At 49.1% G+C, this 17,345-nt stretch overlaps 1 long non-coding RNA gene across 3 annotated transcripts in view; it reads right to left on the bottom strand.

Annotated features, from left to right (window-relative positions):
- The window catches only part of LOC110259143 (uncharacterized), a 234,353-nt gene that overhangs the window by 58,983 nt on the left and 158,025 nt on the right, over positions 1 to 17,345 (bottom strand). For 2 of the 3 annotated variants that reach the window (XR_014836183.1, XR_014836185.1), the window contains exon 2: positions 1,319 to 1,789. The exons of the other annotated variant lie outside the window; for it this stretch is intronic. This is a non-coding gene — a long non-coding RNA (uncharacterized LOC110259143). The remainder of the gene's footprint in view (positions 1 to 1,318; positions 1,790 to 17,345) is intronic. 3 annotated transcript variants of the gene reach the window in all.

Below are 17,345 nucleotides of genomic sequence, written 5' to 3'. Positions count from 1 at the left end.
AGACAAAGGTGGATAAATGTGTGCCCACACGTCACACACACACAACCATCTTATAATCTATTTATCCTGGTGTCTCTTTATATAGGATAAGAGACTCAAAAGTCTATAAATAACAGACTAGAATATAGACAGACTAGGATATAGACAGACTCTCCCCCATTCAATGATAAGAACACAGCAAGGTTAAATGGGTACCAGATTTCAAGGGCCACCCCCCTCAGGAAGAGGCACAGAGGTGGCAAAGGAGCTCGTGAGAAGATGCATGAAGATGGCAGGGGAGGGAAAGTCATTTTCCCGGAGTTCCCGTTGTGCTCAGCAGGTTGGGAGCTTGGAAGAGGGTTACCTGGAATGGTTCTTTGTTTTCACGTCCAAGAAAACATTAAACCTACCGCATCTGGGGTCAGTGTTGCTGGTGTGCATGTGGGCTCCTGGCAGAAACCCACTTGGGCACACAGCCCGACGCCTCACTCTGCACGTGTGTTACCCCCTTGTGTCTCCCCTCGGAAGGGCACAGCGAGGCTGACCTCGAGGCTGGGGACCAGAGGCTCGGAAAGGGAGCTGATGGTCTCAGGGGACCCAGGCCAGGTCCCCAGGGTGGAGGAGCCCACTTCGGAGGCAGAGCCCCCGGGGGTACGTGCGTGTTACAAAATGTCTAGGTGTTATCGCCCCTCTTACCCCGTGTCTTTAATGCCCGCATCCTCTGCCCCCGAGATCTCTTTGTTGCCACACCCACAGCACGTAGAAGTTCCTGGGCCAGGGATCAAACCCATGACACAGAGCGACACCACCAGACCCTTAACCCCCCGAGCCACCAGGGAGCTCCAAAGATCTTGAGTAACTCGTGTGTTTGCACATGACCAGGCCATGCAGCCACGTTTAAAGAGCTGTTATCTGTGACAGTGACGGATGCGCCAACACTGCTGGTGTAGGATGGGATGCTGAGCCTCTGCCCTGTCAACACCAGGTTTATCCAAGTTCTGACTGGCTTATCTATTTTATAACCGGACGGGGACGTCATGTACAGTGTTAGCAGTGTGGTCAATCCCACTGTAACAACTACTCTGGGAGTTCCTGCCGTGGCTCAGCGGAAGCGAATCTGACTAGGATCCATGAGGACGCAGCTCCATCCCTGGCCTCACTCAGTGGGTAAAGGATGGGGCGTTGCCCTGAGTTGTGGTGTGGGTCACAGATGCCCATTGGATGCCCTGTGGCTGTGGTGTACACCTGTAGCTGCAGCTCTGATTCGACCCCTAGCCTGGGAACTTCCATGTGCAGCAGGTGTGGCCTTAAAAAAAACTGTATGAGGACAGACAGTTACCAGACCCATGGTGGGGACCCTTTCATTTCCAAATGTCAGGTCCAGGTGACACACATCCGAAACTGAGCTGATCTTCCAGGCAGACTCTATCCCAGCATTTAGTTTCCTGATTGGACTTGGTTTACTCGGGCAGGTGTTTGTCTAAGGAACACCCACCCCCACGTGCTTCCAGCCACTGAGGGACTCGGGGTGTGTGGGGAAGGATGGATGCATTTCAGGGGCACAGAACCAGCCATGCGAGGAACCAGCGCTGGCCGGTGTCTGACTGGAAACCAGTATCATGATGAGATCTTAATACGATGTTTCTTGTGCAGCTACGGAAGGTTTTCAAAGCTTCCCTCTATCTGTGTCTCTTAACTTCTCCATGGCAAGTTTCCACGGTAGCTTTCAGTCTGTCTGGAAGACTTATGAGCAGAAGATCGGACACCAAGAAGAAACACACTCTCCCCATGGACGCTGGTCATCAGTCTTCTGGAAGGAAGGAGACACTGCTGAGCGACCACTGGTGCCCACGGGGACCCTTCTCCACTTTTTCTTTTTGGGGCAGCACCTGTGCCATGTGGACATTCCCAGGCTAGGGGTCGAATCAGAGCTGCAGCTGCCAGTCTACACCACAGCCACACGGGATCCAAACCACATCTATGACTTACACCACAGCTCACAGCAATCATGGATCCTTAACCGAGCGAGGCCAAGGATCCAACCTGCAACCTCATGGATACTAGTTGGGCCCTTAACCCACTGAGCCACAACGGGAACTCTGGGGACCCTCTCCCTCTTTCGGTGAGGAATACCTCTCAGGTGGGGTGCTAGAGTTAAGTACTTTCTTCCCCCAGATGGGTCTGGGCCATCGTTCTCCAGAATCTGAAATATATCGTGTGTGCACCTTTGGTTTTGTGGACATCACCAGCAATCAATTCTCAAGGTGGTAAGACCTCGAAATGGATATACTTGCAACCCCCCCAGACTCTACATGCACCAATATGCCATCAGAATTGAAAATTCAGGCTCCTCCCCAAGGTGGAAACTTTCCAGTTTTGAGGCTGCGTGCCATTTGCTTCTCAGTGCCTGCGAATCTCCACCCTAAGCAGCGTGATCTCCTCTTATGATGAGAGAACAGGAGGTTTATCTGGGTGCATCTCCCTCTCGGCTCTGCACCTTTCCACAAAGGCTTTCAGAATCTGAGAGGGGCACTTGTGCTTTAAAATAGCATCTTTAAGAGACTTGGTCACTATCGACCAGAGTTCCTTCCACCTGACAACCCAGGGATGTGTTTCCATCACCCTAACGGCCAACTCTGGCAAAGAGCCCTCTCTGTTCTCTCCGCACTACCAGCTGAGATGCAGAGCCGCTTATGTTGTTATATCCAGTTTCACTAGTGGCCACCCCAACCTGGGCACTTTTGTGCAATCCCCAGAGAAGACCCGATGGTCTCTCTCATGGTTTCTTTGGAAATGAGCTGATTTTGAAACCCATCAATGATCAAGGGATAGGGATGAAAGGGCTGTGTCTCCAAAGGTCCTTCTGTAAGCGCATCTCTTGGCTGTGTTGATGGCGAAGGTTCAGGGGAATGGAGGCAGGCGAGGGTCCCCCTCAACGTCATCCTCAGGGAGCCTCCCTCATAGGTGTGGACCTCTGCAGAGCTTCTCAGCCTTGGCTGTAGAAGAGACACCTCTCAGGAAGCTACCAACAGTACCAGGAGGAATCACCCTGAGAGATTTGGATGGAACAACCGTATGTGTCTCCTAGACAGCACCAGGATTCCCAGACAGGTGGTCAAACATGACTGTGGATGACATGAGCCTCTGACTCGGTGGGCTGAGTAAAGCAGATGGCTCCCCCAGTGTGGGTGGGCCTCGTCTAATCAGTTGAAGGCCAGGACAGCATAGAGAGGCAGGCCTTCCTCAAGTGAGAAGAGCATTCCTGCTGCCTGGCTGGGCACTTGGTCCTATTCTGCCTGTGGATCAGTATGGAAACATTGGCTCTTCCTGACTCTTCAGTTTCTTGACCCACCTTGGAATCTCGAGGCCATGCTCGAGCCAACTTCTTACAGTACATATCCATCAATCATCTATTTAACCATCTGTCTATATCTTCTACTCACCTGTATCTACCCATGTATCTGTGATCAACCACCTACCGTTTTGTACCCATCTTCTGACACCCATCCATCTGTTCTGTATCATTTATCCATTATCTACCAGCATACCTGTGTAATATGTATACCTGTATCTTCTACTCACCTTGTATCTATCTGATCTGCCTGTATCGATAAAATCTGTGTATCTACCATCATCTACCCTCAGACTACCTAAGTTACATGTATCTGTGTATCTACTTTCTCTCTACACACACCCCCCCAACCCCTCCATAAATGCTATTAATTTTAGAACATGAGTGGGAAGAAAAATATTTTGCTCCTAAAACCAGAAACCCCATGCGACTGTTTCAGAAATACAAACTCCAGAGGCCACATCACACCAGCAGCATCCAGCTGGGCAGTGTGGACTCTGGAAGAGTGGGCCCCGGCCTCGACTGGGTCCTGCAAATGCAGACCACCCCGAAGAGCCTCGGGTGGGGCTGTGGGCTCTGCACGTGTGCCCCTCAGTTCAAGGTAGCAGCCGGGGCTGCCCAAGTCAACACTGAAGCACACTGCTACCTGGGGGTCCCATCGAGGTCGCCATTCCATTGGCTTTACTGCCCCAGGGCCTCTGTGCAGATTTGGAATTAACGTGAACTTAGCTACCAAATAGTTCTGTCAATGCCAAATGCGGGGACGTCCCAAACCCAGCAGCCCCCAGTGCACAAAAGGTCCCACTTCCCTGCCTGGCTGGGTACATTGTGTGGCCTGCAGGTGCATTTGGGGCTCACTGCCCCCTCCCATGCTCTGCCATGATGAACCAGAGGCCCTTCCTTCCCCCAGAAAAGGCTTGTCCTCTTTGTGGGGCACCGAGAGTCCCAGCTCTGCTCAAGCCAACAGAACCCAAGCATCTGTCCACCCAGTCCCCTGCAGGGGATTCCAGCCTTGACGGCAGACCTGCTCGCTTGTGTAGGTGAATGCGGGAGATACCTCTCTGCTGAGATGTCAGGAGTCTCTGGACCCAGACAGGTTCCCCCCATGAGTCCATCATAATGGAGTGAATGCTTCAGGAAGGCTCTGCCATCCTGTGGAATCAGCTTTTTTTTTTTTTTTGGTCTTTTTGTTATTTCTTTGGGCCGCTCCCGCGGCATTTGGAGGTTCCCAGGCTAGGGGTCGAATTGGAGCTGTAGCCACCCAGCCTACGCCAGAGCCACAGCAACACGGGATCCGAGCCATGTCTGCAACCTACACCACAGCTCACGGCAACGCCGGATCGTTAACCCACTGAGCAAGGGCAGGGACCTAACCTGCAACCTCATGGTTCCTAGTCGGATTCATTAACCACTGCGCCATGACGGGAACTTCAGAATCAGCTTCTTAAACACACATCCTCTCACTTGCTCCTGGAAGAGGGCAACCCTTCCGCTATCCTAAGGGTTTGAATCTTAATGAAAGCAGGTGTGATCAGGGCAGTTCCTTCCACACAGCAACTGGAAATCAAAGCATGTGATAAACCATCGCTGTGGCGGGGGGGAGGTCTCATGGGGACCCCCAAGTGGGTTCCCAGAGGGCAGGCCAGGGAGAAAGTCATCAAGAACTCAAGAGCAGAGGAGGGTCCCCCATATGCAGGAAGAAGAGGGGTGTACAGGGCCAACGCCAGGGACTGCACAGCTGTGCCCAGACTGACCAGTGAGGAAGACGCCTCCCCCCACATTGCTGAAGATGGGTTAGAAACTCAGAAACCTGGTCTGGGATGGTCTTGCCATGTCAGGTCACGGGCCCTCAGCCCACTAGGATGGCTGTAATGGAAAATGGAAACCAGTAAGTTGACGGAGATTTGGAGAGATTGAAACGCTTGTACAGCTGTTGGGGTGAATGTAAAGGGGGAGGCAGTGTGGAAGTTAGGCAGCTCAACTTCATTTTCAACCTGGCAATGCCACTCTGGGATGTATACCCCAAAGAACTTGAAATTGGAGTTCCAACAAGAATGTGTGCCACCGTTCCCAGCAGCAGTATTCACAATCACCCAAAGGTGGAAGCTGCCCAAATGTCCCTCCAGTGGGATGGATGGATAAACAGATGGGGTCCGTCCACACAGTGGAATATGATGCAGCCATGAAAAGGAGCGAAGCTCTGACAGGCTACAACATGGACAGGCCTTGAACACATGATGCTCAGTGAGAGATGCCAGACCCAGAAGGACACTCAGGGTGTTGTTCATTTACAGGAAATGTCCAGAACAGGCAAGTCCCCAGACAGAACGTGGGTTAGTGTGGCCAGGGGCTGGTGGCAGAGGGATTTGGAAATGATGGTTGAAGGGGCAGAGGTTTCCATCCTAGGGGATGAAAATGTTTGGGACGTCAGTGGTGGGGATGGTGGTACAGCACTGAGAACGATTTCGATGATCACTCGTGGGAAATGCTATGCTGTGTGTGTTTTACTGTAATTTAAAACTAAATGTAAATACAAATAAAACCCCAACCCTCAGGCTCAAAGTCTCCAAGAGCAGGTGAGTGGGAAGGCACAGTTACCATAACCAGTGCATTTCTGGGTACTGTTCTAGACACTGTTTTAGCATCAAACCCTCTGTATCCCATTTAATAATAATGCCTGAGGACTTTTATCAGGTTCCATTGGGAAGATCAGGGTCAGTTTTACCCTACACCTGTCCTTCTCCACAGGTCAGCCCCGAAGGGCCTCCAGACACATGGCCTCCTGGTGGTGGGACAGCCTAGTTGCAGGTGTATTTCCATGATGGGATCAATAGCTCTTCCAAGACTGTCCATACGGCCCCAGCTCCTTGCCTCATCAAAAGCGTTTGCACAGCCAAGGAAATCATTAAAAAATGAAAAGGCAACCCATAGGTTGGGAGAAAATCTTTGCCAACAAAGAGACCAATAAGACATGAATCTCCAAAACATAGAAACATCTCATGCCACTCAACACCAAAGACAAACAAAAAACGCCAAAACAGGCAGAGGATCTAAACAGACATCTCTCCAACGATGAAAGATGGCCAAAATGCACATGAAAACATGCTCAGCATCGCTCATTATTGGAGAAACACAAATGAAAACCACAATGGGGTACCACCTCACGCCAGTCAGAATGGCCATCACAAAAAATCTACAAACAGTAAGAGCTGGAGAGGGTATGGAGAAAAGGGAACCCTCCTACACTGTGGGTGGGACTGTCAATTGGTGCAGCCACTGCGGAGAACAATAAAGAGGTTCCTCAGAAAATCAAAAATAGATCTACCGTAAGACCCAGCAATCCCACTCCTGGGCATGTATCCAGAAAACACCGTAATTCCAAAAGATCCAAGCACCTCAGTGTTCATTGCAGCACGATTCCCAAGAGCCAAGACATGGAAACAAATGTCCATTGAGAGAGGAATGGGTAAAGAAGATGTGGTCCATATACACAGTGGAATGTTCCTCAGCCATAAAAACGATGAAGTAAGGCCATTGGCAGTAACATGGGTGGACCTAGAGATTCTCATACTAAGTCAGAGAAAGAGCAATCTCATATGGTATCACTTATATATGGAATCTAATAAAATGATACCAAAGAACGGATTCACCAAACAGAAGCAGACTCACAGTTTCAACATCAAACTTATGGTTGCCAAAAGGGAAACATGGGTGGGAGGGAATAAGAGTTTAGGATTAACGTATACACACTAATATGGGTAAACTAGACAGGGAAAAAGCATCTACCAAGCAGCACAGGGAAATCTGCTCAATACTCTGTCCTGACCTATGTGGGACAAGAAGCGGAGAAAGAAGGGTTATCAGTCACTTGGCTCAACACCTGAAACTAGCACAACCTCGGAAGCCAATTCTACTCCAATAAAATATTTAAAAATTTAAAAAATTTTATATAATGATTTTCATTTTTTTCCCATTATAGCTGGTTTACAGGGTTCTGTCAATTTTCTACTGTACAGCATGCTGACCCAGTTAGAGAAAAGGGAACCCTCCCGCACTGTTGGTGGGAATGTCAGCAGGTACAACCACTATGGAAAACAGTATGGAGGTAGCTGAGAAGGTTTTTTAAATTAAACAACAACAACAAAACGAGGTCTCAAACTTTGCGACAGACCTGGGATAGGAGGGAGCTTTTAAAAAGAAGGGGCACCTGTGCAGCAACTTAAAAGCAAAACAAAGGTTTTTAAAAAAGGAGGTTGGGGGCACCGAGCAACAGACCTACCTCATTTTGGAGCCTGTCACATTAATTGCGTTTTTTAAAAAACAGATTGAAGGTCTGTGGCCACCCTGAACCCACCAAGTCTATGATCAGCATTTTCCCTACAGCAGCTGCTACATTTTGGTGATTTTCAGGCTATTTCAGAGCTTTGCATTACAACTCTATTTGTTATGCAAACGTGTGGTCCCTGAACTTTCAAGGCACGACTGCAACTCACAGGAGGTGAGGAGGGTGAGCATTTAGCAATATTTTTATTAAGTAAATTTTTAATAGAGTCAATTTAGTGTCCTGTCAATTTCTACTGCACAGCAAAGCGACCCAGCTATACACATATATACTTTATCTCACATTATCCTCCATCCTGTTCCATCACACGTGACTGGATAGAGTTCCCTGTGCTGCACAGCAGGACCTCATTGCTGATCCATTCCAAACAATAGTTGGCATCTACTAACCCCAAACCCCCAGTCCAGCCCCCTCCCTCCCCCTCGGCAACCACAAGTCTATTCTCCATGACCGTGAGTTTCTTTTCATAGGTCCACTTGTGCCATACATTAGATTCCAAAGTGTCCTTAAATTAAGGGGCATGCCTTGTTTTTAGGATACGATATGCTTCTGCCCATTTAAGAAACGACAGTCTGGTGTAAACATCACCTTTAGATGCACATGGGGAACTAAAACTTCATGGGATATTGCGGTATTTGCTTTCTTGCTGGGATCTAGAACCAGACCTGCGATGTCTCAGAGGTGGGAGTGGATTTGAGGCATCCAGGCAGAGCTTTCTGGCAGCAGAGCCAAGGTCTGCTTCCAGCTCAAGTGAAATAGAAGGATGACATCAAGCCAGGTGGAAGCTCCTCCACCCCAAGTCATCACAGGCTCGCGTTATGCATACAGGCGATGGATCCAGACTCTTAATCCTGGGCTATACTTTGGGGAGAAGAATGAGTAGCTGTGGGTTTTTTATTTTTTCCAACCAAATACCAAGAAAGAATGAAGATTTCAGGAATTTCAATGAGGATGAGCCGCCTCGCGCGCGGTTTTCATTCAAATGAGAAAGGATAATGATGACTGTGATGGGGCTTCCAGAGCAAAAGCGGAGTTCTTATCTCAGGGAAACAGGTGTTTGCAGGGGCTTTGGGCTTGACTTTCTTTTCATAATCCTTGCCTCCCTTTTCTTCTTTCACTGTCAGTAAACACACAGCACAGCAAACACACACCTTGGTGAACAAAGCCTCTGCCACGAGAAGGGGAAAGTCCGAAAACCCGCTTCTCAGTTCCCCTCCTGCAAAGCGTCGTGACCGACTGTGACAGACTGCATGTTTTTCTTTCCCCCAGAGCTGTACCTGTGGCATATGGAGCTTCCCGGGCTAGGGGTTGCATTGGAGCTACAGCTGCCAGCCTACACCAGTGTCACAGCCATGCCAGATCTGAGCAGCATCTGCAACCTGCACCACAGCTCAGGGCAATGCCGGATCTTTAGCCCACTGAGTGAGGCCAGGGGTCGAACCCGCATCCTCACGGATACTAGCCAGGTTCTTAACCCCTGAGCCACAACGGGAACTCTGCATGATTCATTTTCAAAGTTGCCTATGACCTGGCCCATAGTCAGGAAAAGCACATACATGGGAACCCGGAATAGAGCTGTGTCTCAAGGTGAAAGGCATTGGAAACCCCTTGGAAGTGTTGACTCGGGTAGTAAACCCTCAGATGGCATAACACACGAGGGGACAGCGTGCTAAAGCTGACGAAGCACTGGTGTAAGCTTTGCCTCGGGGAACTGCTGCACAGGCAGGGGAGAAAGAATTGTTACCCATTCCCCGTTTTACAGCCAGGAACCGGAGGCTGGGGGAGGTCCAAGCCTTGCCCCGAGATCCTGCAGCCGGTTGGACCCACGTGCTGTGCAGGAGGATCAGACAGCCCTGCGGTTGGTGGAATTACTGGTGCCAACATACTCTCTGTGCTCGACAACCCAGCAAAGCAGTAACCACCAGAGCTGAGGCAGAGTCAGAGTCACCTGCTGCCTTGCCACCCTGGAGCTCAGCCCTGCCAGCCACTTCTCACTCCCCACGAATGATGCAGGTCCGCGTTCACAGAGACCATTTTCCTCCCCTGGAAAACTCTCCACTCAAGCCTCATTCTGAGTTCCCATGTTGGCTCAGCGAGTTCAGAACCTGACTAGTACGCGTGAAGATGCAGGTTCCATCCCTGACCCCGCTCAGTGGGTTATAAGGATCCAGCGTTGCCCTGAGCTGTGGTTTACGTCGCAGACGTGGCTCAGATCCAGAGTTGCTGTGACTGTGGTGTAGACCTGCAGCTCTGCTTCAACCCCAAGCCTGGGAACGTCCATATGGTGCATGCAGACCTAACCCCCCCCCCCCAAAGAAGCAAAAAAAGCCCCCAAAACCAAAAATAAAACCTAGTTCTGCCTCTGGCGCTTAGCTGACTTCAAGAGTGTTTACACGGTGACCTTTCTGGCTGTTTAGTCTCTTCCACATGGTCGGTCGGTCCCTGCGGAGGTGGCATTTCGTGCCCGTCCAGCCAGAATGCCCAGCTGGGCAGCCCCGCGATCGGAGGTGGCTCTGTCTGGGACACTCAGGGCGTAGCCCCTGCTGATACACCAGCACCACCACCCGGAAGAACAGCAGAGCCCCGTTCAAGCTCCCGGTGCCTCCCGATAAGGTCTCTCTGGGCAGTCCCAGAAAACTCTCTATCCAAGGATAATTCCCTCGCTTGGGTCTGTACAGATGCAGGGAGAGCATCCATACAAATCCGAGTTCACTCTAGACACCTACAGGTCTTCCTCTGAACCTGCTCAGACCCTTTCGAGGTTTGGACTCACCACCACTAATGATTAGGACGGAAGGTCCTTGTGGGAGGGGGCCCTTTGTCCCTGACAGGGGCAGGCAGAGGGCTGCTCATTCCCAGGACCCCAGGGTTTCTTATCACCAAACAGGAGTGGGTGACCGTGGCTCCTGCTGTGTGGGCCCCTGTCTCAAATTGGCCCCCTGGGGGGACATCCTGAGGTAGGAGGTGGATGGGCCCCTGGGCTGAGGACCTGGGGCCCTGCTTCTCTCTGACACGTCAGGAGAAATGTAAGGCAGGAGCTGACTCTGCTGGACTAGAAAGATAAGGTGACCACGTCAACCCCTCCTGGGGTCGAGATGACCTTCCCAACGACACTCTTGCAGAAAGGCTCCCAGGGGTCAGAAAGGGAGGGGGCGCCAGGCCATCATAAGTCCCGTCAGCTGCCCCATAACCCTTTGCTCTGGATCCCTCTTGGCCAAAAATGCACACGCCCTTCAGGGAGGGCCCTGGGTCCATTCAGGTGTAAAAGATGCAAGGTGATTGGCCAAAGGAAGATAAGGACCTGGAAGAACCGCCCCATATACATGATTTAAACTGCCTGACACATCCCCTCCCCACTCCTCCTTGGGGCATGTGTGGCTGCTGTGCATCTGCCTTAGATAAAACACCTCTTCCCCGGGTGTGTGCGCTCCCACAAGGTGGACTGTGTCTCTAACAATACACTTTGTATCTGTTTTCACAGCCTTTGCCTCCGTGAGACGTTCCTGCCTTCAACAGAGGCTAAGAATCAGGGCAATGCTGCTTTCAGCCTCTCGCTGGTGTAGTGGTGGGAATTCCTGGTTTTCATCAGGCTGCCCAGGCTCCATTCCTCAGCAGAGGATGAAGATCTTGCTTCGAGCCCTCACTCCCTGCTGTCTGAGATCCGTCTGGTCACCCCGCTTTCCACAGGGGATAGAGAGGCCGTGTCAACAAGCCACTTGGCGTGAGCTGCTTAGGGCGGCCAGAGTGGAATTCTCCAAACCTCGATTGAGGGAGCATCAACCTCAGTCTCCACCTCCACTGGGACATGGCCATCCCTCCCCCCAGCCTGTGTCCCCCCCCCTCTGTTACGTGGACACCAGTCCTGGTGGGTTAGAGCCATCCCTGCCCTAATACGACCTCTTCTTCCACAAACTCCACCTGCAAAGACTCTTCCCAAATAAGGCCACGCTGGGAGAGACTGAGGGGTAGGACGTCCGTGTATCTTTGTGGGTGACAATTCAACCCAGCACACACTCCAAACTAGGTATCCCCTTGTTGCAGGGGTGGGGGCTCTTATCTGCCACAGTCACTCAAGCGTGGATTCTGTCACTTTGAGCGCCATGCTCTCCAGGATGGAGGGTATTCTGCAAAATTGGGCTTAGAAGGGCTTCTGCAAGAGGGGTGTGCAGCAAAGGACAGACTCTGCCCCAGGAAAGTTCTGCCCTTGACCCCAACCTCCTGGAAGGTCGCCTCTGAGACTTAGGATGTCCGGCTCTATACCAGGGTCATTGTTTACTTGGGGGTCCTGGGTCTGGTCAGGTGTGTGAGGAAAGATACAAGAAGGTGATTGGCCAAAGGAAGACCAATCCTTTGGGAGTGTGTGCTGCAATGTGACCTACGGTGGGGGCCTTGGGGCACGAGGTCTCAGCTTGACCTCTGGGGAGGCTGGAGGCTAAGGGCAGCTATGTGGAGGGACAGCCGCATCTTTTTGCTTTCTTATTTCCTTTTTTTATGGCCGCACCTGCACATGGAGGTTCCCGGGCCAGGAGTTGAATCAGAGCTCCAGCTGCAGGTCTACACCACAGCCACAGAAACACTGGACCCAAGCCACATCTCTGAATATGCCACAGCTTCAGCAACACTGGATCCTTAACCCACTAAGCAAGGCCAGGGATCAAACCACATCCTCACGGACACTGGTCGAGGTTTAAACTGCTGAGCAGCAATGGGAACTCCCTGGACAACCATTTCTATGTAACCAACCCCTGAATAAGAAGCCTGGACACCAAGGCTTGTGCGAGTTTCTCTGGCTCATGATATTCTCTGACTGTGGGTGTAATGAACTTCCCCAAAGCCACCAAAGCAGAGATGTGGTCCGTGAGCAACTTGGAAGAGTTTTGGGGCTTTGGGAGACAGGACTAACATCTGCCTAGGGCCCGTGTCAGCAGGGAAAGGAACTACAGGACCAGGGATCAAAAACAGTCTCAGAAAAAAGAACCCCCGACACTGTTGGTGGGAATGGAAATTGGTGCAGCCACTGTGGAGGACAGGATGGAGGTTCCTCAGAAAACTGAACACACAACTACCATAGGATCCAGCAATCCCACTCCTGGGCATCTATCTGGACAAAACTACAACTCAACAAGACCCATGCACCCCAGTGTTCTCTACAGCACTATTCACAATAGTGAAGACATGGAAACAACCTAAATGTCCACTGACAAGTGAATGGATTAAGATATGGTACATACACACAATGGAATACTACTCAGCCATAAATAAGAACAACATAATGCCATTTGCAGCAATATGGATGCAACTAGAGATTCTCATACCAAGTAAGAAAGAGAAAAACAAATACCACATGATGTCATATGTAGAATCTAAAATGTAGCACAAATGAATGTATCTATAGAACAGAAACAGACTCACAGACATGGAGACCAGACTTGTGGTTGCCAAAGGGGAGGGAGTGGGATAGATGGGGAGTTTGGGGTTCATATGACATCGAGAATGGAGACGCCATGAGGTCCTGCTGTGCAGCACAGGGCACTCTATCCAGTCTGTTGAGATAGACCATGATGGGAGATAACATCAGAAAGAAAATGTATGTATGACTGGGTCACTTTGCTGCACAGCAAAAATTGGCACCAAACTGTCAACTATAATTTAAAAAATTAGTACAGAAAAAAATCTCAGGGTCTCATGACACGCGGTCTCAAAGCAAGAAGTGTTTTCCCACTTTCACGAACCCCCATTCCTTAAATGGGGCTGCGTCCTGTTCACTTCTGTACCTTCAGGCCATTTATTAAGGTTCGATGCTAACTATGAAATGGGGAGAGGGGAATATGTATCTGGTCATTTAGAAAACATTGGCCGCATTCTGGGAAGGCAAAATGAATCGCTTTGTCGGAGAGAGAACAGAACAAAAAAAGAAAGAACCCTCAGCCAATCAAGCAGCCCAGTCATCTATGTCAACACGGCCCCTGCATTCGCCGCTGTGTCTGCTTTCTGATCTTTCATGTTCCGGCCGAAGCCCTCCCAGGCACACTTTGGAAGTGTCTGCATAAATCACACAGACACCCGTATGGCCCTAGAAATTGAATTGTAAACTACAGCACTGTTCATTATGCTAAACAGCGCACAATCTTTAGAGTCTGCAAGCGCTTCTGTTGATTCCCAAGCATCTCCAGCTGGTGCACACTGCGGGAAGGTCGATTCCAACGTCCTTGGAACAGAGCTCCTGACAGGGGCTTTTCTAACCCGGGTTAGAGCGTAAAGTTCAATACGCTCATGACAGCGATGGATTAACTGCGTCCCCAGCACAGGGGACATTGCAATCCAAGGTGGCTTTTTAAGTGGTCCCCCAGGTAATTAAAGACCGGCATCAGTGGTGTCCTTATCGACAACTGTTTCTGAATGAACAAGGAATCTTCATGTAAAGCTGATGGGCAGGTACATTGCTCATCCATCAAATGGAAACATCCTTCCTCCAGTTTTATTGGAGTCGGATTGATTTACAATGTTGCATTAGCTTAAGGTGTACAGCAAAGGGATCCAGTTTTATGTATACATATTTATAGTTGTAACTATGTAACTACATAGGTAGAATACATATATATTTCATATTCTTTTCCATCATAGGTTATTACAAACTATTGAGTAGAGTTCCCTGTGCTGTCAGGAGGTCCTTGTTGCTCACCTGTTTTGCATATAATAGTGAGCATCCGTGAATCCCCAACTCCTAATTTATCCCGCCTTCCCCCTTCAGTAACGGTAAGTTTGTCCTTTATGAGTTTGTTTCATAAGGAGGTATATTTGCATCATATTTTAGAGTCGACACCTAAATGATATCATACGGTATTTGACTTTGGCTTAATAGTATGATAATCTCTAGGTCCAACCTATTTTTATATATTTATATATTATATACATTAACTATATTATAGTATTTCATTATATTATATATTAATATATATTTAATATGTATTATGTAATATATATTATAGAATATACTATGTTATATATTATGTATCCCGCAATTTCCCATTGGCCTTATTCAATACTATGCATGTAGACATAATTTCTCATTATATTATATATACACTGCAATTTCTCATTGGCCTTATTCAATCCTACACATGTACACATAAATGGCATTAGGATTGCATTTTTAACTTGGACAATTGCATTTGCAAAGGCCCTATTTCCACATAAGGTCCCCTTCCCAGCTGACCAGGTGTCAGGATTTGAACATGACACCCGAGGGGACACCTTTGCATCCGCAGAAGGGGGGCACCAACATCCACATTCAGCCCTTTATTTTCATATCCATCCTGGACTCGCCTTCTGCACACGCCCTAAATGAGGGTCCCTCAAAAACAAAAATGGACACAGTCACGTGGACGCTGGCAGCTTTTGGGTGTTGGGACCTCTGGATGCAGACAAGAGGGAGCAGGGAGAAAGACACGGGAAAAACAGAAGAGCCAACAGCAGCTGGCTGTTCTTATGGATGAGGGGGCTGCCACCTTGCTGGGAACTTCCTGGAGAACACGGCCCTTCTGAAGCAGGGGGAGGCTGGAGGCCTTTCTCTACCAATGCCTGTTCTTCTCACTGAACCTAGAGAATTGACTCCCCAGCTGACCAGTGCCTCATGCTTCCAAGAAAACCCCAACTAGACAACGAGCCAGAAGCACGTGAGCCCTGGATGGAAGGAGGGGGTTTTTACTCACAGAGTTGAAGCGAACACCGGAGATCAAGCCTAGAGCTTCCTTACCCTGATACCTTGATTTACAGTTGCCCAGCAAGACTTAAAGACAGGGAGCCTCTTAATAGAAAGAAAAACAAAAACATACCAATGGGACCTAATCAAACGTACAAGCCTTTGCACAGCAAAGGAAACCATTTAAAAAAAAAACAAGACAACCACCTATGGAATGGGAGAAAATAGTAGTTGGAAATGATGCCACAGACAAGGGCTTAATCTCCAAAATACACAAATAGTTCATACAACTCGACATCAAAAAATAACTCAGTTGAAAAATAGACAGAAGACCTAAAATGACATTTCTCCAAGACATACAGATGGTCACAGGCACATTAAAAGCTGTGCAACATCACTATTAGAGAAAAGCAAATCAAAACTACAATGAGGTACCACCTCACACCAGTCAGCATGGCCATCATCATAAAATCTACACACAAAAAATTCTGGAGGAGGTGTGGAGAAAAGGGGACCCTCCCGCACTGTGGGTGGGAATGTAAACTGGTGCAGCCTCTATGGAGAACAGCATGGAGGTTCCCCCAAGAACCTAAAATTAGAGTTACCCAATGATACTGAAATCCAACTCCTGGGCATTTATCTGGACAATGTGACAATGTATTTTTTGATATATGCAACCCCTGTGGTCATAGAGGCACTACTCACAACAGCCACGACATGGAAACAACCTAAACGTCCACCGACAGAGGAATGAAGATGTGGTGCATATACACAATGGGATACGACTCAGCCATGAGAGAGAATGAAATCATGCCATTTGCAGCAACATGGATGCAACTCAGTGAAGTCAGACAGAGAAATACCATATGCTATCGCTTCTATGTGGAATTTAAAATATGGCAAAATGAACCCATCTACAAAACAGAAACAGACTCACAGACATGGAGAACAGACTTGTGGTTGCCAAGGGGGAGAGAGGGAGTGGGATGGATGGGGAGTTTGAGGTTGGTAGATGCAAACTAGGACATTGAGAATGGATAAGCAACGAGGCCCTGCTGTACAGAACAGGGAACTCTGTCTAGTCTCTTGTGATTGAACACGATGGAAGGTAATATACAAAAGGGAATGTGTGTGCGTATAGGCATATATACGTGTGACTGGGTCCCTTTGCTGTACAGCAGAAATTGAAATAACAGTGTAAATCAATTATCCTTTAATAAAAAATTTAAAAAGCCAATGAGCCTCTTAACAAGCACACATCCCTGTTGATCTAAAGCATGCATCACACAAGAAAGGAAGCAGCAGAACCAGCAGTCGACCTCACTTGGTTTTGCTGTATCCTAAGACGTGCAGCCACACTGCTATTTCAATTTACGATTTGAGGTAGAACATTTCTGCTGCCAGCTCTGCTTCCTTAGCCATCCTGAGCACCATGGAGTTCCTCTGATGACTCGAGGCCACAGAAATGGAGAAGGAAGAGCCCTCCTCTTAAGCATGAGTGCATCCCAAACCTGCCTGGGTGACTATCCACAGCCAGGGCCAACAAACATGCACATTACCTGCTATGTAGTCTGGTAATATCAGAACAAGAACCACCACTTTCGTTTTTTGTCTTTTTGTCTTTCCCAGGGTGCCTCCACGGCATATGGAGGTTCCCAAGCTAGGGGTCTAATCGGAGCTGTCACTGCCGGCCTATGCCAGAGCCACAGTAAACGCGGGATCCGAGCCAGGTCTGTGACCTACACCACAGCTCACGGCAATGCCAGATCCTTAACCCACTGAGCAGGCCAGGGATCGAACCCGCCACCTCATGGTTCCTAGTCGGATTCGTTAACCACTGTGCCACGACGGGAACTCCAAGAACCACCACTTGTATTTATCCTACAGGGACCCTATGACTTCTGTTGGTTGGCTACATGGTCTTGTACTTCCCTACAGTCCCATCACACCAGAAACCCACCCAAATGCAT

This window comes from Sus scrofa, chromosome Y (assembly GCF_054392235.1).
Source record: "Sus scrofa isolate SSC_HxYL_T2T_F1_AM1 chromosome Y, Sscrofa_HxYL_maternal_Yorkshire_Landrace_v2.0, whole genome shotgun sequence".
Taxonomy (NCBI): Eukaryota; Metazoa; Chordata; class Mammalia; order Artiodactyla; family Suidae; genus Sus; species Sus scrofa.
The sequence above is the reverse complement of the archived record's forward strand: the minus strand, read 5'-3'. Positions and strand labels throughout refer to the sequence as shown.